The sequence below is a fragment of the Desmodus rotundus genome, chromosome 8 (genome assembly GCF_022682495.2).
Source record: "Desmodus rotundus isolate HL8 chromosome 8, HLdesRot8A.1, whole genome shotgun sequence".
Taxonomy (NCBI): domain Eukaryota; kingdom Metazoa; phylum Chordata; class Mammalia; order Chiroptera; family Phyllostomidae; genus Desmodus; species Desmodus rotundus.
This window is the reverse complement of record NC_071394.1, coordinates 83,721,273-83,745,903: the sequence shown is the minus strand read 5'-3', so window position 1 is coordinate 83,745,903 and position 24,631 is coordinate 83,721,273. Positions and strand designations below refer to the sequence as shown.

General features: G+C 41.8%; 1 protein-coding gene and 1 pseudogene across 6 annotated transcripts in view; both read right to left on the bottom strand.

Moving 5' to 3' along the window:
* The window catches only part of FHIT (fragile histidine triad diadenosine triphosphatase), a 1,459,166-nt gene that overhangs the window by 64,825 nt on the left and 1,369,710 nt on the right, over positions 1 to 24,631 (bottom strand). The window lies entirely within an intron of this gene.
* Positions 8,594 to 9,210, bottom strand: LOC112301047 (glutamate dehydrogenase 1, mitochondrial-like; annotated as a pseudogene).

Sequence of the window (24,631 nt, the reverse complement as noted above, 5' to 3'; positions counted from 1 at the left end):
CTGGGAGGTCAAGGACTAGATCTGCCCATATAACTATTTTATTTCCCCTGCTTAGCTCAGTGCCTAGCAGAAAACAGGTGTTCAATACTCACTGAATAAATGAATGAAAATCATAAAGCTTTCCCTGATCCCTTAAATATTCAACCTCCACTTCAGTTTTTGCATCTCATTTAAGGGTCTGCCTGGGAACTCCAGAGTAAGAACATCTATTTCAGTTGATCATTAAAAAATGAAGTGGAAAACATTCCAGCCAACTAATGAAGCAGCTTTCTTCATGACAAGCCAGAAAGAACGTGCTGATCAAGTGTGGGTCCCAAGAGAGGGAGTTGGTGGTGACATAGTGTAATAGATGAGGGGAACCTTTGTCTAAGTCCCTCATTGTGTCTTAGAAGACAGTGAGAGCCAAGTCACATGACCAAGTCAATGGCAGAGAGAACCCAAGCCTTGCTTCCAGACCCTCACCTCCCCATCTCCTTGCCACCTTCCAAGAAACATAGTCACTGAAAGAATTCAGTGACAATTTCCTTCAGAGCCCTTCCAGAGGATAATGTAAGGAAACGCAGGATTCACATGACTATGGTCAAATCAGGGGACAAGGCTTTCCAAGAAAAAGTTGGTTCAAGTCTATGAAAACCTATGGAATAAAGTACTTGTCTTACTGCCTCATTTGAAAAATGAAACCATTCTCTCTTAATTTTTCATTAGGGGGAGTGCGACTTCAGAGGGAAAAATACCTGAAGTTTCTTTGTCACTGAGGTTTTTCAGTGTCATCAGCCCAGGTCTGACCCATGTGACATCCCGAGAGAGGGTCAGATACAGTCCATAATAATTCCTGACTATGTTTCACATGAATGTGAACCCTTGGTGAGCTTTAAAATGGGACACAATTTGGGAATCCATTAATCTCACTGCCACATCCATGGGATGTTTCTCACGAGCCCAGCCAGATATTTAGTACCATGAAGAGATTTTTTTAACCACAAAGAAGGAAATACATCCCATTGTGCCAGATGCTCTACCAGATAAATATCACATGATCTCACCTTTAACAGGAACCTAATCAACAAAACAAACAAACAAGCAAAATATAACCAAAGACACTGAAATTAAGAACAGCCTGACAGTGACCAGAGGGGAGAGGGGAGTGAATTTCAGGGGAAAAGGGTGAAGGGTTTGTAGAAACAATTATAAAGACACATGGAGGATAATAGGTGGGGTGGGGAGGGGTGGAGATGGGAGGGAGGTGGGGAGGGCTGGGGGTTGGGCTGGGGTGGGGAGAAAAGGCAGAGAACTGTACTTGAACAACAATAAAAATTTTTAAAAAGTGACAAATATATAAACATTAATAATAGGAAACAATAAAATGACAGATTCTGGAATTAAAAACATATATCACATGTGATTTTTTAGAAAAATATTATATGACTTGAGAACATCTGAATTGACAAACTAAATATTACACATCAGACTGTTCAGAAGTCTTGCACTAAATTTTCCATTTTGGCAAAAACAACTTCCTCTGAAACAGTATCAAACAAAATTAAAAATGTACCAGCTCATTAGCATTAACTCAACTTGACTTCAGATGTACTCATGTTACCAATGGCAGAGCTCATTGAAGGGCAGAGAAGAGATTTTCCCCATTGCTACTTTGATTTACAACGTGTTACAAATTCAAGACCTCAGTTGTGTGTACCTAGATGAAGAGGAATAGCCACCACCATTTCCAGAGAGCACAGGAAAACACCAGGCACTATGTTAAGAGCTTTACACACATGACCTCCTTTGATCCCATCAGCAGTCCTCTGAGACAGCAAGTATTATCTTCCACGTCAGGACACCGAGGCTAGTGCCCAAGCGATATTGTTGGTAGAGCACTTGCTGTGTGCTACGCACTCTGCTATATGTTTTATTTATCTGTCATTTTACCTCACCAAAGTACTTAGAGGTGAGTGCCATCATAACCCCTAACTTACAGTTGAAGAAACTGAGACAGGTCTCAAACCCAAAGCTTATGCACATTGTCCCATTTGACAATATGCACCAGAGTCCGTTTTGGACTCTAGGCAAACCTCCTAGCCTCTACCCTTGCTAGCTGAGTGAACTTGGACAAGCACTAGTTAATGTTTTTGTGGCTAAGTTTCCTCATATGTAAAACAGCACAATAATAGCATTGTAACTACCTCTGAAGGTTGACAGAATGCAATGTAAAGCACTTAGCGCAGTGTCTAGGCAATGGTAATCACTCAGCAAACTGCTAGTATTGTTTAATAATAATACTAATAAATAATAACAATAACAATAACAGTTCTTATTTTTGACCTAGGTCAAAGAGATGTCGCCACCAAGTGGAACAGAGCCTCCCCTCAGTTAGAAATGGTGGCTGAAAGATGCACCTTCTCGTACGAGTTCAAGCAAGCTTATCCTTTCAGGAAGTTATGCATCATTCAAGTGTTGGTATGATTCACAATGAGCTTTTCTTCATTTTTGTCTCTACCAGAAGGTCTTCTGAGTATGCTGCCCTGTGGTCCTAATACTGGTCCTGGTAAGTGTTTCAGTCCCTGGCTACAGGGAAGAGGTGGACACAGGAAATATGATCTCTGAGCTCATTAGAGTAGAAGTGTGCACCTGCAGCAAGGCATGGTTCACTCTAGTTTGCATTTAGGACAAGATTATATCTAGTAATTAGGTAGATATTGTTATGGAGGCAGGATATGATGTCTCCATTCTATGCCCAATGTATATTGGGTTAGGTCTCTCCTTGCTGAACGCTTTCCAATGGGTGTCCAACAAAAGGAGAATAAAATCCAAACCCCTTACTGTTGTGCATGATCAAACCCCAACCTATCCCTCTCCTTCCTCCCAGATCCCTTCTCAGGTCTCCCTTGAACACATGTGGCTCCTTCCACCCTCAGCCCTTTATACCAGCTCCTCTCCCTCTGCCTCTGTGAGACTCTCTGTTCCCAGATTTTTTTACAGTGGTTCCTTCTTCTGTTGGGTCATGGCTCAAAAGTCAGGTTTCCAAAAGACCTTCCTCTCAACCCCCTAAACATCTCTCACTATTCAACTCATTTCTTCACGGTATCCATTTCTACCTGAAATTATCGTATTTACTTGTTAGGTTATTATCTGTTTCTACCAGAATGGAAGTTTCTCAAAGGAAGAGACCACGACTGCCTTGCTCACTGCTGATGATCCTGTACCGGACACATAGAAAGGACTCACTAAATAGTTGTGGAATGAAGAATAAAAGACTGACAGAACCATCAATAGGCCAGGAATGAGGAGCTCTGTGTTCTCATTATAATTTACTCCTTATCCACTATGTGCCCTGATCTAGTCCCATCCTTATTGAGTTTTGGGTGTTTGTCCACTAAATAGCACTGATAATGCTCATCTCTGTCTCACAATTGTTTTAATGAGCAAATGAAATTCATATGTACATGTTTACAAAATACTTTATAAATTGTGAATGATTATAAAGGATATAAAATAAGTTTCAATTGCTATGAGACAGGTTTTTCTGAAGCACAGATCTATGATCCCCAAAATGCACTATTCTCAATGAGAAAAGGGGCAGCAATCCTTGGTGAAACCCGTGTTGGGACAGGAAGAAGGGATTAGAGGCACGCATGCCACATATCTGCTATTTATGCCAAAGAAATGTCAAATAATGGAAGGCAAAAATCAATAATTTACAAACAGCTTCCTCAAGCTTTTAGCAGTGGTATTTCTGGAAAGAAGGGTTTGATATTTTACTCTCTGCCCTCTGCACTATTGGTATGGATCACATTACTTTTGTACTAGAAAGTAATCACCAAAACCTCTTCAAAGATTCCATCATATATTCCACATTATTATTAAAATCTAACATTATTTTTAGAAATCATCAAAATGAAAATCACAGAAGATAGGCAAGGAAAACAGAAGTCTCCTATGTATAACAGTGTAACTGACTCACAACAAAGTACCATTTTGATATAACAAATTTCCTAAATAGTGAAAGACAAATACATTCAATGAAATCAGAATATTATTATCTTTCCTTTTGGAGGTGTAGTGTAGGATTTATCCTTTTTTACCTCTCAGTAACCAACCACGGCATTCTCATTGACACTGTTATATAATTTTGAAAGCACTGAGACAGATTTTAATTCATTTAATAATTAGGTCAATAAAAACCATTATAGCTGAGAGCTCTATTAAAAGTCCATAATGTTACCTTAATGGGGAAAAAACTAATATAGTTCTGTTGGAATTTTTCCATGAAATTAATATTAAAGCATTTTAGTGGGTGTTTTAAATAGCTTAAATAGACATTTTTATTAACAGAACTAATCATGGAATTAAAACAAATGAAAACTGTTACATTTGCTACAATAAAGCATCCATGTTTGAAGGGTTTTATCAGGCCCATGCCTGTGAGGAACCTGAACAGACACTTCCACAAGAGCGGGACATGTATTAACCTCGACTGCATCACTGCTCGTGGCTCCACAAAGGCTGCCAACTTGTGTTTTGGTGATTGCTTCTTGAACACTATGGCTCCATTTCTCAGAGCCCCTCTGCTGAGAAGCATTCCAGAACCATAGCCCCTACTCCCCAACCCCCAAAACAAAATCCACTCTCAAGGCTTTTGTTTGGTTGATAACATCAAACCCCATACACAATAGCTAGGACATCTAAAAGTTAAAAACAACCCAAGACATAGAAGGAAATGTGTCTGTACTGCCCAGAGATGTTTTATCAACTTAATTTCATTAGTTTAGTCACTAAAGGTAGAGATTGAGAGGAACTAATGTAGACTCAAGTAGAGTGTCACGTGATTTGAGTAAATTCTGACCAAGCGAGCTAGTATGAGGGAAAAGATTAAACAAAGGGATCACTTCTGACCACATGAATTCTGTAATTCTGAGTTACGTCAATATACAAGTCCCTGTGTATGGCTGTATCATTGTTCTTTGGGCACTGACAACTGTTTTCTTAATCAAACATACCTGAGTTAATAAGAATTCAAGAGTGATCAACACTGATCAAAGGCCAAGGTCACCGATGTACCTAACAACTTTATACATTGACAGGACATTGATAACAGGAACGTGCTGGAGCATGTGAGTGCAGGCAAAGAGCGGGGTTTAGGAACAGAAAACCTACATTTACTCTCAGTTCCTCTACTCTCAAAAGAGTGACCTTGGGCAAGTTAGCCCACCTGACTACTCCTTGGTTTTAGCATCTGGAAAAATGGGGATTCACAGAGTCCATGGTTGTTGGGATGTTTGAAAGAGAACATCTAGTATTGTGTCTGACAGAGAGTAAGGGCTGTTTGTTAGTGCAAAGAGAGATTTCACAATGGGTATTCCCTCAGAGGACACATTTAAAATACGAATGGAAGGGAGACCTGTGCAAACCCCTCCTTACACTTGTGTGCTTTCAGAAAGGCTGTACATGGCCAGATATGCTGAATCTAAGTAAACCAGATTTACTAAGATGCACATCTCCACCTTGTACTCCATTTCCCTCCCAGTGAAGACTCCCAGCAGAATTAGAAACACCAGGAAATCTACTGAAATGTTTTTATTTAACTCAGGTTTGAACAGCCTCTGTTGAATATTGTCATCCTATAGTAAAGGATCTTCTTTGAAGGCATCTGTAGGATAATATATGTAACATTTACAACCAATCAGCATCTCAGGTGACAAGGCTGGGCTTGGGAAGGAACAGTAAAAACAAACAACTTCATTTGACTTTCCTGGCTGCTAATCAAGAGTTGGTGCCTAAGAAGGCTTAGGCAGGTCATATTGGTCAAGTTTATAGAAGCATGTTAAATGGGAAAGAAAAAAAAAGCCCTTAAGAAAAAATCACATTTACACAATGGAATATTAGCAGAAAAAAAGAAGGAACTCCTTCCCTTCACGACAGCATGGATGGAACTAGAGAGTATTATGTTAAGTGAAATAAGCCAGGTGGTGAAAGACAAATACCATATGATCTAACCTATAAGTGGAACCTAGTGAACAAAACAAATGAGCAAAATAGAACCAGAGGCATGGAAACAAGGACCATACTGACAGGAATCAGAGGGGATGGGGAAGGGGGATAAGGGAGGAAAGAAGGGGAAGGGCCCAGTTAAAGAACAAGTATAAATGATCCATGGACATGAACAACAGGGTGGGGATTGACTGTGGTGGGGGGGCAGGACAGGAGAGAACAATGGGGGGAAAATTGGGAAACCCGTAATAAAATAATAATTAAAAAAGAAAAAGAAAAAGTCACTAATGGTAAAATATATGCAGTTCCATTCTCAAAGCCTATAATCTTCAGAGCACCACAGATGGGGACATTCTGTTTAGGGTTTTCTTGTTTTTGGTTGTTTGTGTGTGTGTGGGAAGTAGAAGAGAAAAGATGGAAAAAGCAAAAATGTAAAGCTGTTTCTAAGTATTTAATGATTCATGTTTGGAAACCAATTGGGACACTATGGCCTGAAGTAAACAAATTCTGTAAAGAAATTTGATAGCTGGGAAGTCCTGTAAAAGAAAATCCTGAAATCATCCAATAAACTTTATTTTAGAGGGGAATGTTGGAGACAAGAGATCCTTTCTGCAATTTATTTCATTTAGTTTGTGATACTGTTGGTCGTTAACTTGAGATTCACTATTCCTGTGGCAAGTACTTTTGCTAAAATTACCAAATATTCTCAAACAGAGAATCTTATCAGAAAATTGATCTCTAATACATAAAGGCATCTCAAAAGAAAAAAGTCCCTTTGCGGGAATTTTTTTAATGGTTCACTGCAGGCCTTTCACAATCTCATGGAAATTTGGAGATTGTTCACATATTGTTTCCGTGGGAAGAGGGAAAAGGGAACAAAGAGAGACATAATACTGGTAACTTTAGAGGCTGCTACCATTTTCTAGTTTGTTCCGTGAGGGCAGCAGAGGCTAATAACAAGGAAGTAAAAACTATTCAGGAATACAAAAAACCGGTTTGTGCAATGCATTCTTTTCTATTACTCTGACAATTGCCAAGTAGCATAACTGTGCTTGCTCAGTATTATTTAAATTAAATTATCAAATGCAAATGCTAAATATGACCTCCCAGCAAAGCACTGGATTATAACACCACGTCCCCTATTCAGACTAAAAGCTGATTACTGGTTCTGGATCTATAAACATGTCACATAATTTAATTGCTTTTCAGGAAGAGGAAAATGAAGCATTCTTGTTCTTATTCTGGAACCCAACACAACTCTCTAACACAACATAATGACCATAATCACACACAAAGCCTACACTTGATACCTGCTTTATAGTAAAGTGAAGCTATAGCAACTTTTCGCAAAGCTCAAACAAAGAACTAGGCAGTACCACATTTTGGGGGTGGGGGTAGGGGGTAGGGGAGAGAGGAGGTAGACTTTTAATAACTGTTTTATCATCAGGTTAAGTCCTGCAGTTACAAAGTAGTTAGAAATTTCTGAAAGGATATTATTGTTAAAAATAAGCTCAGTTTACATAAATAATATTTAACACTTCATTGGGGCACTACTGTGCAAAAGGCCCTGACAGGGTACAACCCTCAGCCCCAGGTTGTCCCCAGGCTGCTGATAGTGAAGCTGTGGGCAGAACGTGAGGCCCTGGGAGGGGACACAAAGTCGGGGCACGTGGGGCCATTACCGGCAATGCTTGGAGCCACCAGGCAGACTCCAAAGAGGGAGCCCAAGCAGTTTCTGTCTGAGACACTCTATATGAGTTATTGTTCAATCAGTCAACACAACAGATTTTCAAAAGAGAAGAATTAACATGACGAGGAGGTCACTGCATTCTTGGGACTATATGTCATAATTGTGGTTAGTAAGTTCCAACAATCTTAATAAAAATAGCCTTCATCACTTGCTATTCAATGATATATATGAAAAAGCCCGATTCTCCATTGGGCTTTTTGTTTTGCTGGACAATAAACTATTGATAAGTTAAAACTGATACTGTTTTATGTTATAAAAGTACTAGCTTTTTTCATTCATTATGTTTATAGGCATTCACTGCTTGAGTCAAGGTTAGGCTTATTAAGTGATTAAAGGCAATTTTATTATAGCAGCATGTACTTATCTTATTCTAAAAAATGCATAAAGAGAAAACAGCTTTTATTTTTGTTTGAAAGCTATAAAATTGAGTTTTTTGCTGGTATAAAATACCAATAACTCACTTGACGACCATGCTACCTTCTGAAAATGCCACACACCTGCTTCTTGAACGTGTCAAAGTTACAGCATGTCTTAGACTTGGCAGCTGACTGCTCCTGGACAGCAGGTGCTTTCCCAGCCCCCGCTCCGATGGCAGGGAGGCAGCTGTGGAGCAAGGAACTGCACAGATAGAGGGATTTTTTATTTAAAGGCAAAATACCCCAAATACTCTCTGGCATCTGTTTTCAGCTTTGTGCATGAATCCCTAACCTTGATTTCTTTTTTCGTAAGTGGCTGATTTGGATTGACCTATTGAGAATGGTGTCCATTATCGAAGTAATGAGAGAAAGAGATCTCTGTGGTTACATGTAAACTTGTGATAGGTCTACAGATGAAGAGGGGAAGAGGGTGGAGAAGTTAGCTACAATCCCTCTGTGTGAAGGTCACACTGGCTTCATTATACACCTTGAAGACTTTCTCAGTGGCATTGAGGCAGGCAGCTCTTCTCAGGTCCCATCCCAGGTTGTACTTCCTGTCTGTGCGCATGATCTGCCTGGCTGAGTGCTCCATAGTGTAAGCTAAGCCAGAGTGCACAATGTCTTTCTCAGATCCCCTAATACCCTGTCCTGGAACTCTGCTGTGGGTGCAACAGGAATAGTTCCACTGTGCTTTCCAATTTTTCTTTCCAAACTCTCTTGACAAGACACAATCAAGTGGTAGTTAAAATCCCTTTCATATCTGAAGATTGAACGGCTGAAGCTGACATGATTTAGTGTCTTCAGCCACTCAAAATAAGACACTGTTACTCCTCCAGTGTTCCAGTAGGGATCTGGAATAACAATATTGTTACTTTACAGGAAAACCTGACCAACTTCTGGAGTTTTCGGTCCATTGGCTCCTTCAGCAATAATCTTGGCTTTGACTGTAGTTCCTTGGACTTGGTCAGCTGCTTCTCACTGGCAGTAAGGATCAATATGTCAGTCAGCCCCGAAGACACACCTTTGATAAAGCTTTGCCTTGTGGAAGCCCAGATTTTTTTTTTTTAATCACTAAGCAGAATAGGTTTCTCACCAAGTGTTCCAGGCTTTTACTATGGTTCATGGATTTAAAGACGCATTTTCAAAATCGGTTTAAGTCTATAATGGATTTCAGGTGCAAAGGACCACCTTCTAACAGCTAATTTGCTTCCTGCATTTAGCTGAGCTGTTAACCAGAAGCAGCCAACACATGCACCCCTTTCTTAGGCCACTGGCAAACAAAGCTGTCAGATCAATACTCATTAACTCCAGGATCAGGATCTGAGGAAGAATCAGGAAAAGAGGGAGGGTCTAAAATGTATCTAGGACTTTGTACGCACTTCTAAGAATTTCAGTTGCTGCATTTTAAACCAAAACAGGAAAGGGGACAAAGTGGGAGGGGAGTCAGAGAGGGGAAAAGGATGACTTCCTGTGTTCCAGGTGCCCTCTATGAGTCTGCTCATGAAATTCCCAAGGATCCTGCTAGGCGGACATAAGTAAGAACTGAGGCTCAGAACGACTCATTTAATATCACAGTCTTAAACGGAAGAGCTAAATCAAGGCTCCAGATCATCTCCCCCTTCCCAGTTCACCACAAAGAGGTGTTGAACATTGCTTTGCCATCTGGGGATGAAGAGAAGACCTTGAAGTCTGGGGACCAACTTGGATACTAGACTTCCACTAGATGCTCTACAGAAATTATAGAATTACACAATTGCTCATTTGTAGCCCACTGCCAACTCCCATGATCTAACACTTACCGAGCATGTGCCTGGTCCTGTGCCACTAGTATGCTTATTTAATCCTCACAGCAACCCCATAACCCTATAAGAAGCATGTACCCTTTTCCTATAAGGTATGCAAGTTTGAATTAAATGATTCACATTTATCATAATCATGGTAAGGGTGTGTTTGTCTTTTATTTTTTGTACTTTACTACTTTTTAATGATTTTTATAATGGTTCTGCTATAATTTTTTATAAAATCAAGAATTATATTTTTAGCCAAAGACCGTTGCAAATGCCAATCTGCCAAGATGTTAACCATGATTAATTCTGGGCGCTAAGATCATAGATGACTGCTAATTTCTTCTTTGCAGATTTCTAAATGTTTAGTTTCCATAAATAAGTAAGAAAATCTTTTAAAAAGGAAAGAAAAAACAGCCCCTCACTGGTGCCACAGGGTAAACAGAATAAAGTCCAGACTTGTAATAAACAGTAGGAAGAACCAACACATTAAATAGTCCATACTGATGCCAGGTATGACACCTGGCATTTTGTAGGCATCATCTCATCAACTCCTCAGCGACTCAGATAGGTAGATGCCACCATCTTAATGGTACAGGTGAGTACAGTGAGGTTTCAGTGGGTATGTGATCTGCACAAGGTCACTGGAGTATTTGGCCTCCATGAACCTGCCTGACCTGAAGTTCCATGCTGAGTCCTGACCCTGGCTCATGCCCTGGGCTCTAGCGAGCAGAGCCCTTACCTTTTTCTGACCACAGCCTCCGGGTTCCCAGGTCCATGCCTTTGCTCACGGTCTCCTCTCTCCTCGAAAAGCTCTTGTCCTGCCTCCATCCATTCTTCCACAGCCATATCAAATATTCCTTCTTCCACTACATTTCCCTGAGAATCCTGGCTGTCAATCACTCTGCTCCTCCCACATTCACCACAGTATATGCCCCAGTTTGCTGGATGGCAGACCCAGGCCAGTGCAGGGCTTCTAAATGCTCTGTATGGCTTATCTGGTGTTTAAAAGACTTAAAAATAATTGCCAATGTTCACAAATTGAGAGACTTTACACAAAAAAATTCCGTGGACCTTGTCCCCCATTCCTGCTTGGCAATAATTAATTATAGCTATGTAACCACTGTTTAGACAGGAAATATTCACTCTAGTTTTCAAGAGTCTCCTTTTAACTCTACTTCTTACCTGTGGCCCATTTCTCTCCACTCATTGCTGCTGCCTGGCCCCTGTGAACATGGATGTTTGAGGTCTCCGATCACATTTCTTCATGGATTGTTATTTTGGAGGTACTTTTCTCTCCTCTTAAAGACAACTCATTATATTCTGGTTCCCTCCCTCCCACTGCCCAGGACATAGCGGGTGCTCAAAAAGGGACAGAAAATACATGAGTCACTATTGTGTTAAGTTATATAATCTGGCAATGGATGGGACAGTGGCCTGAATTAGAAGAAAAAAAGAAAGGGAGAGAGAGAATAGATTAAAATAATCTTTCCTCTGAAATTACCTTATTTGTTTCTTTTAATACTTTCAATCTTAAACTATAATAACATGGATATATGTCTTACCTATGCTACTAGACTATGTCCCTCCTTAAAACGTGTGTTGAGTGCAATACTTGCCTGTGACATCCCTAGCCCAGCCTAGCAGTGTGGCTCTCATGTCCTATGAACTATATGAACATTAGTTGAAAGATCATAAACTTTAATCCTGAAACCCAGCATTTATATTTCTGCTATACACAAAAGCCAACAAAACACAGGTCCTTCCCTCCTACTCATTCCATTGAAAGCTCAATACATTAATTATCTGAATTAAAGAGCCTAAACTAGTCCCTCCTATTTATAGACAGGGACAAGCCCAATTTATCCCAAGTTGTGGGGACAGAAATAAGACCAAAGAACGAGGAACTCAGAGCCATGCAGGGGCCAGTAGATCTCCCCATTTCCATGTCATCACATGGCTCTCATTAGTGCTGCTTCTCTGCATCTGGCCCAGCTGTATGCCTGATGGTTAGGACACCCACCCGTGCTGGCTCCTGCTGCACTAACCGTTGCAGAACATGATTTGGCAATGTGGGTCTCATTACAGCGTGAGTGCAGAGGGCCTCATTTTAAGAAAATACTCTGCATATGAACAAAGGTGGAAGGATCAGGCTTTTAAAGAGAATCTCAGAGTCGCATCACTTAGCAAAGTCTTCGGGAGACTGCTAAGTAAAGAGATTCTTGACCTTTTCAAGCTACCAAAGGTGACCCAACAAAGCAAAGGGGCTTTGTTTCCCAAGTTTCTTTTTATCTGTTGCCTTCAACAACCAAGCTTGAACAAAACAGCCTCAGGGAGACTGCAATGTAATAACTTCCTGTTCGTTTCAGCAAGGGACAGCTCAGAGAAAAGATTTTTTTAAAAGAAGAATAAAGGAATGAAAGGAGGCCAACAAAATCTGCCAATCCAGGGCAGGCAGATTCTGAGTAGTAATGAACACAGAGACTGGCTTCAGGGCCTGGTCTTTAAGCATTTTAAGCCACAGCCTGCCATCAGGCAAGATGTGCACATTCTTCAGTGGTGTGGCTTTAGTCTGTTTCCTTGGGCAGGAAAAGGGGCTCAAAGACAGCTTGCAAAGTTGTTACCATCAGTGAGGTTGTATCCTTGTCTCTAGTTCTTCGGGGCAGGGAAGGAAATCATAGGACCCAAAACAGGGGCTCACAGCTTTTCCTTGCACACTTAAACCCAAGCAGGAACAGCTGTAGGGTGGTCAAATGTGGAGATATTTAATGAGCCACATATTTTCTACACTGCAGTGTTTTAGAGTCAATAAATGTCTGTTTCCTTACCCCACGTGACTAGGTTTTCCCCTGAGGAGGAAGGCTCTGCCATCTTGGTCTCACTGAGCTCTATTACTGTTTCCAGCAGGAATATGGAAGCTGATTTAATGCAATTCATTTGCAGATAAAACACAGAGATTCAAAGTGAGGGAGAAGACTAGTACAAGGCTACAAAATGTTAACTCTTCTTGAAATATCCTGTACTTATACCATACATGCCCTACCCCTCCCACTGCTCCCACCCCTCCACACATGGATTCCAGCCGTCCCTCTACTTTTTCTCCTTGACACAACATATAAGCGAGGGCTGAGAGGATTGGATAAAGAGGAAAAGAGGGGAGGATAAATAGGAAAAAGGGGGAGGATGAAGAGGAAAAAAAGATGAGGAGGGGAAAGATTCTTGTATATGAAAAAAAGAGCTTCTTGCTTTTATTCCAAGAGGGTCAGGCAAGGATCAGAGCTTATAAAAAAGCCTAGAAAATGAATACCCTCTTCTCCTCTTGCCAGATAATACACTTGATACCCTAGGTTTCATATTATTCATCTTCATGTAGATTATCTCACAGGATCCTTAAAATTTACTAAGGAGGAGTGGGAAGGGAAGTAATATCTGAAGAGTACTATACTATGTATCATGCTCAGAACACATTTAAGCCTCATTTAAGCCTTCAAAGAGTCCCCCTTTTACAAATAAGGTAACCGAGGCACAGAGAGTCAAAAACTTGGCTATGGCCACAGAGCTGGTACATGGAGGAAAATGAACCCAGCTCTTGGACCTCCAAGTTGTATGTTCTTTCCAGTTCTCCAAACTACTGTACAGTTAGACAGGTCATGGCTATGTCGAAACCTTTAATGTGGAGCTTCTAGATCCCCAGGAGTATGTCCATCCAGTGTTACTTTTACCCACTTGCTTCTCTCCCATCATGCACAGTCACTGTTGCCTCAAATAAGTTATCAAAGATGAACAAATGCTACCTGTCCCCGAGTGGCACAGACAGATGCGGATATGGAACTTGCAGCTATCCTCCTAATGACTTGAACCAAATCATCACTGGAGAAACAGTACTGATAACAACAAAATCAAAGGCAAGCCATCAAAAACACAAGTGTACTACTGATCTCAAGAAAAAGAAAAGGAAAAACCCTCAGAAAGTCAGTCTAGTCTCAATTCTGACAGTTTTCAAAACAGAATGATGATAAACAGTGCCACTGCCAAACTTCTGGGGAACAGAGAAAACATCAGAGAGAAGGCCTCCCTGGGCTCTCAGTGGATCTGGCTCTGATCCTCTCCCATCCAAAACTCTATTCAGGGTCTTGCTTGAGGACCCGTCTAGATTTCTGTATCACAGTGAAATAGGAGGAATATACATAGATTAAACACTGCAAAGAACATCTAAAAGTATATGTTGGAATGTTTTACTATAGCTAATTGGATAGGATTTTATCAGAAACCCAGTGAATCTTTAATCTGACCTCCCAAATTCAATGCCATACATTTGGGGGTAGGTGGCTAGGGGGAGACACTGCTAAACACTAAGTGAGAAAGATGTAGCAACTTAGTTCACTTTCAGGTCAGATCAGTAGTCCAGCATCAATACTGAACAGGAATTCCTCCTTGGGTTCCAACAACTGAAATAAGGTCAGAAACAAGGAGTTGGGACATTAAGTTTGAGAGTTAGAAATGACTTTGGAAGCGCTCTTGCCTTTCATTTTATAGATGATGAAACTGAAGCCCAGAGAGATTGAATGGCTATTTTAAGGCTGCAAAGTGATTTTGAGTCAGGGCCCAGTCCGGGAGCCAGGCCTCCTAAGGCCAAAGCAGCTAATTATGCCACCATCACCTATGCTGACTGACACAGCAGCGGTTTAGCCCAGTAGCACCAAGACTTCAAAACAGCAATGGGAAAAAGGACCCTACCCTGGATAAGGGACTACAAAGATGAACAACTGAAGAGTGATCAGCCAGGAAAAGTAGAGATACCGGGGCATGATGGTGCCCACAGATGCAGGAAAAAAAAGACATTAAAAAGGTGTCCCCAAGGAAGAGGAATCAGATTTCAGTTTGGTTTCATGCAACAGGAAGATCAGAAGGAAGCAGATTATTAAAAATTGTGGTGAAACACACATAATTTACCATTTTAACTTATAATTCAGTGGCATTTAGTACCTTCACAGTGTTGCACAATGATAACAACTACCCAGTTCCAGAACATTTTCCTTATCCCAAAGGTAAACCTTGTACTCGTTCCGTAATAATTCCCCATTGCGCCCTTCCCTCCAGTCCCTGCGACCACTCACCAGATTTCTGTCTCTATTGATTTACCTATGATTGGTGTTTCATGTAAAAGGAGTCAGACAATAAGTGATCTTTAGTGTCTGGGGAAGCAGATATTTTTATAACACATTAGGAATTGTGGAATCGTGGGCTGTGAAATAGGGCTGGGTGGCGAGTTCCCTGATACTTGAGTTCAGGCCAAGGTTAGAACGCTATGTGGTGGGAGCTCTGGCAGAGGAATGGAGCTGGAGAGGACAGCTGGTCAAGGCTTCTCCGACAGGCCTCCTGGGATGAGTTTCCTCCTCACCCCCCTCCTCACCTCCTCACACTGCCATGGTCGCTGTCTGCTGGATCATGAACTGCCACCGGGCCAACGACTCCTCCTGCTGAGTGCCTCTCTTACCATTCTTCCCCCACCTCCTGTTTTGTTGCCACTTGTTTGCCAACTTGCCTGACACACCATGGACAATATTCTTCTCATTCAAGTGTATTTGACCTGAGTGTTCTGCTTTCTGCTGAGGTGATCTGGACTTCCAGTCTTCTGTTAGCACAACCAGGCATGTATTAAGATCAGGGATAACCAAGGATCGCCTTTAACTATGCTGATTTGGCCTGATAAGCTCAGGAATGTTCTATAAAACCTGATAGTTGAGGGCAATAAAATTAGCTACCAAGGAACTATAGGGCAGAGACACTGTCTTCTGGTTCTCTGCCCAAAACACACTCACACACAGAAGCAACTATTGCCATTCTGACACAGGACTCACAACAGCCTGGAGGAAAGGCATTATGCCTAAGAGGCTGGATTTAAAAAATCAGAAGGGGATGGAGAGGGATCACAGAAGTATCATTTTCCAGGTGGTGATGAAAGATTTCATCCATGACCTGAAGATCATGTTAGAAAAATATCAGCCCCGCTTTGTATCTAGGAACAAAAGTTGGAAGCTCTTTTAAAAAATATAGTTAAAGAACATATACTGGGCTGAATAGTGACCTCCAAAAATTCAGGTCTATGCAAAACATCAAAATGTGACTTTATTTGGAAATAGGGTCTTTGTTGATATAATTAATTAAGATGAGGCCATGCTGGATTGGGCAGGCCCTGAATCCAATGACCCATGGATATCCTTGTAAAGAAAGGGTGGTTGGAGATACACAGACACCCACAGAAGGAAGCAGACATACAAAGACAGAGTCAGAAACTGGAGTGATGAAGCTATAGCCCAAAGAATACCAAGGGCGGCCTGACAGCAGCTGCCAGAAACTAGGAAGAAGAAAGGACCTTCAGAGGGAGCAGGGCCCGCAGACACCCAGATTTAGGACTTTTGGCCTCTAGACTGGGAAAAACATTTCTCTGTTTTTGTTTCTTATTTTTATTTTTATAAAATGTTTACTCTCTTAAATCCAATGTATTCGCAGAGTGTTAACACTTTAAATCATTTCCCCCAGCTGCAGCATTATCTAAATAAATCAAAATACAGAAGGCCTCAAAAACGTGCAGAGCCCTCCTGACTCCCTCTTTTGTAAGTTGTACAAACCTATTTAAAAAATGGTAACCACTTTAGTCCTTAAAATGAAATCCTATTATATTTGAAGTTCAACTTCTGAACACAGGTTCAGAAACAAGTACTGTCCAATTCCACTGACTTAAAAAGTGTGTCTTTCTATTGAGAAGGACTTGTTTTATTTATTAGTCTGGCTGTTTTGTTTGTTTCCAGATGAAGAGAAAGACTGACCCTCAGATCCCTTTGTCTTCGGATCGGCTCTGCCCTCTTTGGGGATCTCTTTTTTTAAGCTTCCCCCTCACTGCTCAGCCTTTGTTCCCCCTTCACATTTTCCAGAGGGAGGCCCAGGGCCTCTGAGGCAAGCGCACACTGTCTGCGCTGTGATCCCTCCATGTTGATGATCATTTCTATCACATTATATGGGATCCCTCTGGTGGTTATTAAGAGACACGTCACTTTTGAGAGATTGGAGTGAAACCAAAGCATCTCTAAATCTACAGGATAATGGACCTGATCAAGGTTTACAAATTATAGCAAGACGAACAGATGCTAGGCTGCTTTGGGCACTGCCCCACGTTTGTGAGAAAGCTGCTATTGCCAGAGGAGGGTTCCATTTGTCTGGGGCATGAAATGCTGAGCTGGTGATCCCTGCAAGCCATCATCATTTGTGTTAATGGAGTAGCGGGTACAGAGCTGTCTTGTCACAAGAAAAACAACACAGAGGATCCCAGCCACATCAAAGGAGTGATTTCTTGGCTGCCGGAGCACAGAGATAGTGACAAAAATGACTGAGGTGAGAGGTCGATGGGGACAGTATATCCAGACATGGGACAGGTTTCTGAGCATCTCATCAAACATCTACAAGGACAGCTACTCACAGTGACCCTCCAAAGTCATTCAAAGCCAGCCCTCTTTTTTTATTTATAATTACGTAAGAAAGCATCCATCTGGCTGTGCCCAGCCTGTTCCTTGGTTTACAACAGTGACAACATAGAAATAACTTACAAAATGAGGATATTTTCTTGACTGGCTGGGACATTGTGCACTCTGAGTTGACAATGGTAAGGCTCTATTAAAGTGCCTTTATGTTCTTGTATGTACCAATGTGTTAATTTATAGCATATTCATCAGAAGACCTAAATTAATTGCTCTCTGATGAATTTTATAACACCTCCTTTCTGCCTCTCCACTCCCACCCACCGAAGTACCCTGAAAAGGTCAACAGCACTATCAAATGCAGTACACTTCATCTTCCTTCCAAGCTTATAATTAAAGCTAATTAGTAGTTTTGGTAATTAGCACATGTAAGCTTTCCACTCCCTGAATTAATAAGACTTACTCAGGTTTTGAGCCAAGCAGACTTTTTACTTGCTAGTCCTGATTTCTGAACTACCTTTGGTTGGTTAATTTAAAACATGTCTTTTCAAAGTGGAATACTGGAAGGAAACCATTGCTTACAATGGCCTGCTCTCAAGCCAGAGTTCTCCATGGGCAAAAGTGGGATTGTTGTCCCCAGGTGTAATCAGAACCCTCTGGATCTGCAGTGACTGGCCAGACTCAGTGTCTCCATGCAAAACAGGTTGTTTCCTGTCACTCTGTCACTTGGATTCCTCCAGAATGTTCTTCTTCATGTATGCCACCCAGGGACAATGTGTCCACACTGAGCACATCACATCCTCTTTATTTTAACAGAATGTTACTGAGGTGATGGTTGTGAGTGCCACAAAGTAACTGCTCATTTTCATTCAAATCAAAATTGAAGATGAGAAAAGTCATTAGTTAAGTCAGTTTCTGCTTTTGTGGAGACAAAAGGAGTCTCCAAATCACTTCCTGTTTCTTTCTGTGTCAGCGTGTGGGCATCCTGGCTGCCCAGACAGAATTAAAAGTGTGATTTTCTAAATCAAAAATCAAATCTACATTTTACTCAAATAAAAAGTCTCTGTGATTTGTTTTCAGACTTTAAAGAGAGTTTGAGAAAAATCTTCCATGAATAAGCTCATTTACCACTCCCCACCCACCCACCCCCTTTGCCTGTCCACCCTGCCAATATCAATCTCAGAGGACAAAAAGAAAAAGAAAATAGCTTGGTAATTCACTAGATTCCTTATAAGTCCTGAACAATAGTGAGGGTTGCTCACAGCACCAGTCATTTTGATGCATAAGGGAAAGGAAAGTCATTTCTGCATGAAGGGGGTTACAAGGCATCCCTGAGTCCCTGGAGTGAACAGTTCTCATTTTAATGGCACAGTGACTGGTGCTGTGATAACTACATTTGGATCCATAAGGGGCAGTTGATGTTATTTAAGAACAAAGACACGCTTGGTCCTGTGGACAACTATGGTGGTAAAGGTGACCAGGGACTGTGGGTTCCCAGGCCCCGTTCAGCAACAGCCTTATCTCCCACTGATGGGTCCCTGTGGCAGGATGCACTCCAGTGAGTTCCATAAACAGTGGTTCTCAACTAGGAGATCTTGCTCCCAGGGGACATTTGGCAAAGTCTACATACACTGCCGATTGTTACAAAACTGGCGTAGGGGGTTTTCTACTGGCATCTACTGGGTGGAGGCCAGGGATTCTGCTAAAACACATTCAGTGTCGCACAGGAGAGACCCAACAACAGAGAGTTTTCAAAGGTTGACAGTGCTGAGACAGAAGAGCCCTGATTTAGAAGGTCTAAACAGGGTCAGAGATTCTCCTTATATAGTATTTACTAAGGACAAGCCAAACATGAGCTTTTTTGAGTGATACTGGGGGTGACTCGGCCTTGCAACAGTTAAAGAGAAGTGACAGCTCACCTGGAGGGGCTAGTACTGAGCCTCGCTGGCAGCAGCAGACACTCAAGAATTCCAGCCACCCAAATGCCAAGTGTTGGGATTTTCACAGCACAGCACAGGCCAGCATAGTGCATTATGGATGAGCTCATGTGCCATGGCAAACAGTTTAAGAACGATGCTTATATTTAATGAATCCTAAATGGTTTATTACTGAGGGTCAAGTTCCTGCTTCCTGTGGGAATTTGACATTTATGAAAACGCCCCTGCATTAATTATTCAACCAAGACGTTCTTCCTATGGAAATTCACTCTCCTGGTGCACTTGACAGCACTGCATTCCCTGCCAGCACGGCTGCATGTTGTTAATCCTCTCAGCGTTAATTAAATAAAATTTACAACCAAGCCAGGATGCCTCTACCTTCAAATATTATGCAGAAGACAGCTAAATGCTCTTTTTTCTTTCTGTCAGTAGCCAATCATTACTCATAGCTATTTACTTTCTTCCTTTTGTTCTTTAAAGCATAAACCTGGTACCTCTTCCCACAGAGAAGAAAACTACACTTAGTAATTAAATTACACCACATTAAACTTACTTAAGTTCACCGGCAGGGAAAACTCCATGCCCCTGGGTTTAACAATAACTCTTAATCACATATCTTTTCTGTGAGTTGTTATTATTTTTATTTCTGGAATTTCACTAAAAATGGTAATGTCGTTACTCCTGTTAATGCTCAAAACCAACAGCATAATCCTGCATTTTAATTAGTAATTACAGTTAATCATTATTTCATTAATGAAATGTTTAGTTGGTAATTGTCTTTGAGAACCTCACTCCCTAGGCTGATAAGCGTTTCATAACATTGAGCTCACTGCCCATTTCTGATGGAGTGGTTCTGTGCCTCAGGCCCACGATCCTGGTTGCGCGGTCACACTCTGGCATGTGTGCCTTCTGGCTCTCGATAAGGTTTGCATGAAGATTTACCCACACATGCTTCCCTGCCAACTTAAGTAGGTGAATCAGCCTGCTCCCAGAAAGCACGATGCATGAAGGGAGAAATCATCCTTGGAACCCTTAGTTAGAAATAAATCTGGAATCCAAAATCATGGATTTTTGAGAGAGGATATAGCAAGGATTTCGAGGTACTCTTTGGAACAGGAAGGTTGATTTTAGAGCTCAAAGAATTAAGAATAAACTGGAAGGGATTTCAAGAATTTCATACAAGGCAACATTTTGGTTGATCCTTTTGTCATACCATAGATATTCTTATATCCTTGGATGGTTCTTGTGGAGAAGCGATACAGCTGTTGTCCCCATGAAAATGTAAGTGCTAGAGGGCAGGGACCCATAGATGCCTTGCACACAACTGTATGCCAAGCTCCTGGCGCAGTGCCTCAAATATACTCTATTTAACAAACACCTGGGTAAGTTCCAGTGCGGCATACGGTTGGGCCATGGAGAGGGTAACTGAGGTACAAGTTAAAAAATTGAGTTGTGGTTTTGTGATGGGAGCAGGGTTTTAGATGCTAGGATACACCAAATTGGTGGGCTGGTGAGCTCATGAATGATCAGAGTCAGAGCTGTCTCTCTGACTGGGAATCCTAAAAGAGAACAGATTTGTCTCGGTGACCTCCCCCCATGCAAAATAAAGTTTAAAATGTATATATATGTGTGTGTATATATATGTATATATGTATGTATACACATTCACACACTGTCATATCCATAAACACACACTCTCCCACACTGTACTGAGTACAGAGAATTATTCAGGGAAGGCAAATCTGTTATCCTTTGAAAATTAAACAAGGAGATTGGAGCAAAGGAAATATGTGCTGTTGTTATTTCAAGTAAGGATTCACAGCTTCCGAGTGAAACTGAGACAGAACGTCAGGCTGGTTGGAGAAGGTTCCATGTCTGTTGTGTATTGCAGACAAACTTGTCAGAAGCTCCAAACGCCTGTAAGATGTAAATGATGGCCGCCAGCTCGGCCCTGGCCCGAACGTCAGCACACACAGTCACGGTCTGAGGCGACTGAAAGACAGGCCCCTAGGTCCAGAGAGGCCCTTCCTTTTGGTGATTTTGAGGCTGCTGACATGTTTTTAAAAAAGAACAAATGTCAGGACAAAGCTTAAATTTCTGTTGTATTTTATGAATGTGTGCATTTAACAAGTTAATGCTTTAGCACACATAAAACATGATGACTCATTTGGAAATAACATCATAAGCCAAAATTTGGGACCCTCTATAAATAGGGGTGGAGGGTCAAGTAAATGTCTACCCCCTACCCCCAAACTGGCCTTATTGTTTCCCAGGTTGCACAGACACTAAAAATAATATCCCCTCCTATCTATCCATTCAATTCTTATAAGGCACCTGACTTTTGCTGGAAGCTTGGGGACGGAGTCCATTCCTCATGGAGCTCCTAATCTAGAGCCCGTTTCCCTTAACACTTTCTTTTACTGGCAACCATCTTTTTTAGTTCTCTTTGCTGATTCTCTTTATCATCAAGGTCTCACCACAGCTACCATGGTGGTAGGGGAATAAATGTGAAAAAACAGCTAAGATCATCACTTCCTAGAATGAAAGAACAAGTTCCTTAATAATCATAAGTGTGTCCTCTTGCTCCTGAGGTTACCACAGGATGATTAATAAAAATAGATGTGAGCTATTGGACAATTACCATATGTGGGTACAGTGCATGCCTTGCTGACTGCCTGGGGACAAGCTCTCTTTCTGGTTGGTTTGTTTAACTTCAGCTTTGGCTGGATGCAGTCCAGGCCATTGTGGAAGGAAAGGGAATGTAGCCTCATAGAAACAAAGCCTGAGCCAAACAGAAATACTAAAAAAAGTGGGCTCCAAGAAAAAATATGCCATCTTTCAAAGCAGAACACAAAACAGTAGGCCATTTCTAGCTGTTCGCATGATGGTGAACCCACCCGCCAGTTGGCCTGTCTTTGCAAAAGAAAAAGTGCAAAGGCCTGTTGTTGGTCTGTTCGTGGGCCCTGCTTCATAGAGATTGACAGCAAAGGCTTGGCTGCAAAATGAGCAGCTGTGAGACTATGGGCAAGTCAGCTAATCCTGCAGTGCCTCCGTTTCTGCATGTGTGATATAGGGTCCGTGATCCCTAGCTCCCAGGCTTGCTGGGTTGATGACATGAAATTATGCATGCAAAGGCCTGATTGCAATACCTGGCACACAGTAAACCCTTTTTTGTTATTATCAGATTATCATCTTCACTCTGATTTTTGCTTATTTGATATAGTCTTTTTCCTTTTATCCAAAGTTTAAACAGCAGCAGCAGCAGCAGCAGCAGCATTCACAATGGGCTTGTGTTTATAATGCTGTTGATTCCTTTCATGGTGTGATTTGAAAGGGGGGATGGAACATTCCATGAAATGCTTTGATGTCCTGGGAAAGGTGTGCCGAGAATCCTAGAGTCACGCTCACATATCACCAGTGGGAGCAACACTGAGCCAAGTGGGATGACCTACGTGCATGTTTTTTTAGATGTAATAGATGCCAGGGAAGCAGGAAAGCAAGGCACTAACTCACACTGGGAGGTGGAAGCAGAGATAACAGAGTGCTGAACAAACACAGGCTGTAAGAAAAATGTGTTTCATAGTCTCTGTGCTCTGTTAACTTGTCAACTTTGCTCTCTTTGATCTTTTCTTATCTCCTCTCTTGATCCATTGTTCCCATCCTAACAGGAGGATCACTCCTTCTTCTCATTTACATTCCATTCAAGAACTGACATTGTCTTGAGCTCAGAAAATGTTTGCTGCATAAATGCTCTGGAGATCTTTAGAAAATTAGCGTATCCTAAATGAGATGACAGAAATTCAAGTGAGAAGAGCAGGGTGGGACGGAGGGTCTCCTGAATGGCACCTATGCAAAAACTAGAATGGACTCCCAGGCAATGGGCAGAAGTGACCCTTTGTTCAGAGGAGATTACAAGACACCACACTGAAGCAGATGGAGACAGCTGCACATTCAGCCCAGGCTCTGTGGACCCCAGCATCAGTACTGATCTGAGGTTTAGCAGATAGTGTTTTGCATTAAGTTGTCTAAATCACCATAAATAAGATACTGTTTACTAAAGCCTAATTGCTTTAAGGCTTTAGGGTTTTAATTTACCTCAAACGTTTGTGTGTGTTGGGAGTGTACCTATATTGCAGGTTTGCTACACCAGAGGGTTTGTGTGTGAGCTCTGAGGAAATCAGCTGGCAACAGATCCCGGTGGCCCATGAGACTGACCCTGCTCTGTGCAGCGCGCGACAGACAGGTGAGGGGATGGTCTCCCAGCACTGCCCTAGAGGAGCATTTTCAGCGTGGTTTCCTGCACTGCAGCTCTGATGGCATTAGGTCATACAGTAGAAGCTACAATTGGAGCAGTTCTAGAAATCGTCACCAGCCTGTGAAGGGTACTAAAAGCTTTGTTTCATATTCATGTCAGCTTCCAAAGCAACTCGTGATGCTGGTTTCATTGGTTTTATTCACAACAGTTTTCTCTCCAATACAAACTCCTTTCTTGAAAGAAAGAAAGAAAGAAAGAAAGAAAGAAAGAAAGAAAGAAAGAAAGAGAGAAAGAAAGCTCGAATAGACCTTGTTTCACTAGCAAGAAATGAGGCTGTGGAGCACTTCAGAGCCTGGACCTATTTTCTCTAAGCTCAGGCTGAGAGCTTCTGAGCCTCCAAACCTGGAAAGGAAAGGGAGGGGCGGGAGGGAAAAACCAGAGAGAGGAGTGTGGACACCTGCACCTTATGAATCTGAGCTGAGAGTAAGGAGATTTGTGATACAAGAGGAGACATACTGAGAGGAGGGTATTGTATTAGAGCTTATAAGAATTCTGGAAAGAAAATAAAGGAAAGAGGCCTTTGATCCACTCCAAAGAGGCAGACAGAAAACTTCAAAGCAGAATAACTATCTCCCACACTTTGCCCTGCTTCAGGTACAAGAATATTCATTATGGAGAAGCTACCCCCCACTCCCATGTGTGAGTGCCACAGACACGCAATTTGGCTTCCCTCAGAACACAGCATGCGCCTGGTTCCAGGACACAAACACAGGAGGCTGCCCGCTCCTAGGTGGGGTTAACTCAGTGCCCCCACGATGTGCAAGGCATCACTGCCTAGGATGGTGGCTGCCAAATACGAGCTTCCCTTGCCAGAGTCAAAGGAAGGGGGTGGCATTTTGTCTCCTTGGTGCCAGAAGTCACTCACAGTAAGGTATAGCTAAAAAGCCAGGAGGAAGAAGTTTGATCTTCTCAGGGTTTTCTTTAATCTCAAAAGTAAATTGTTGGTTGTTTTTTGGGGGGAGTGGG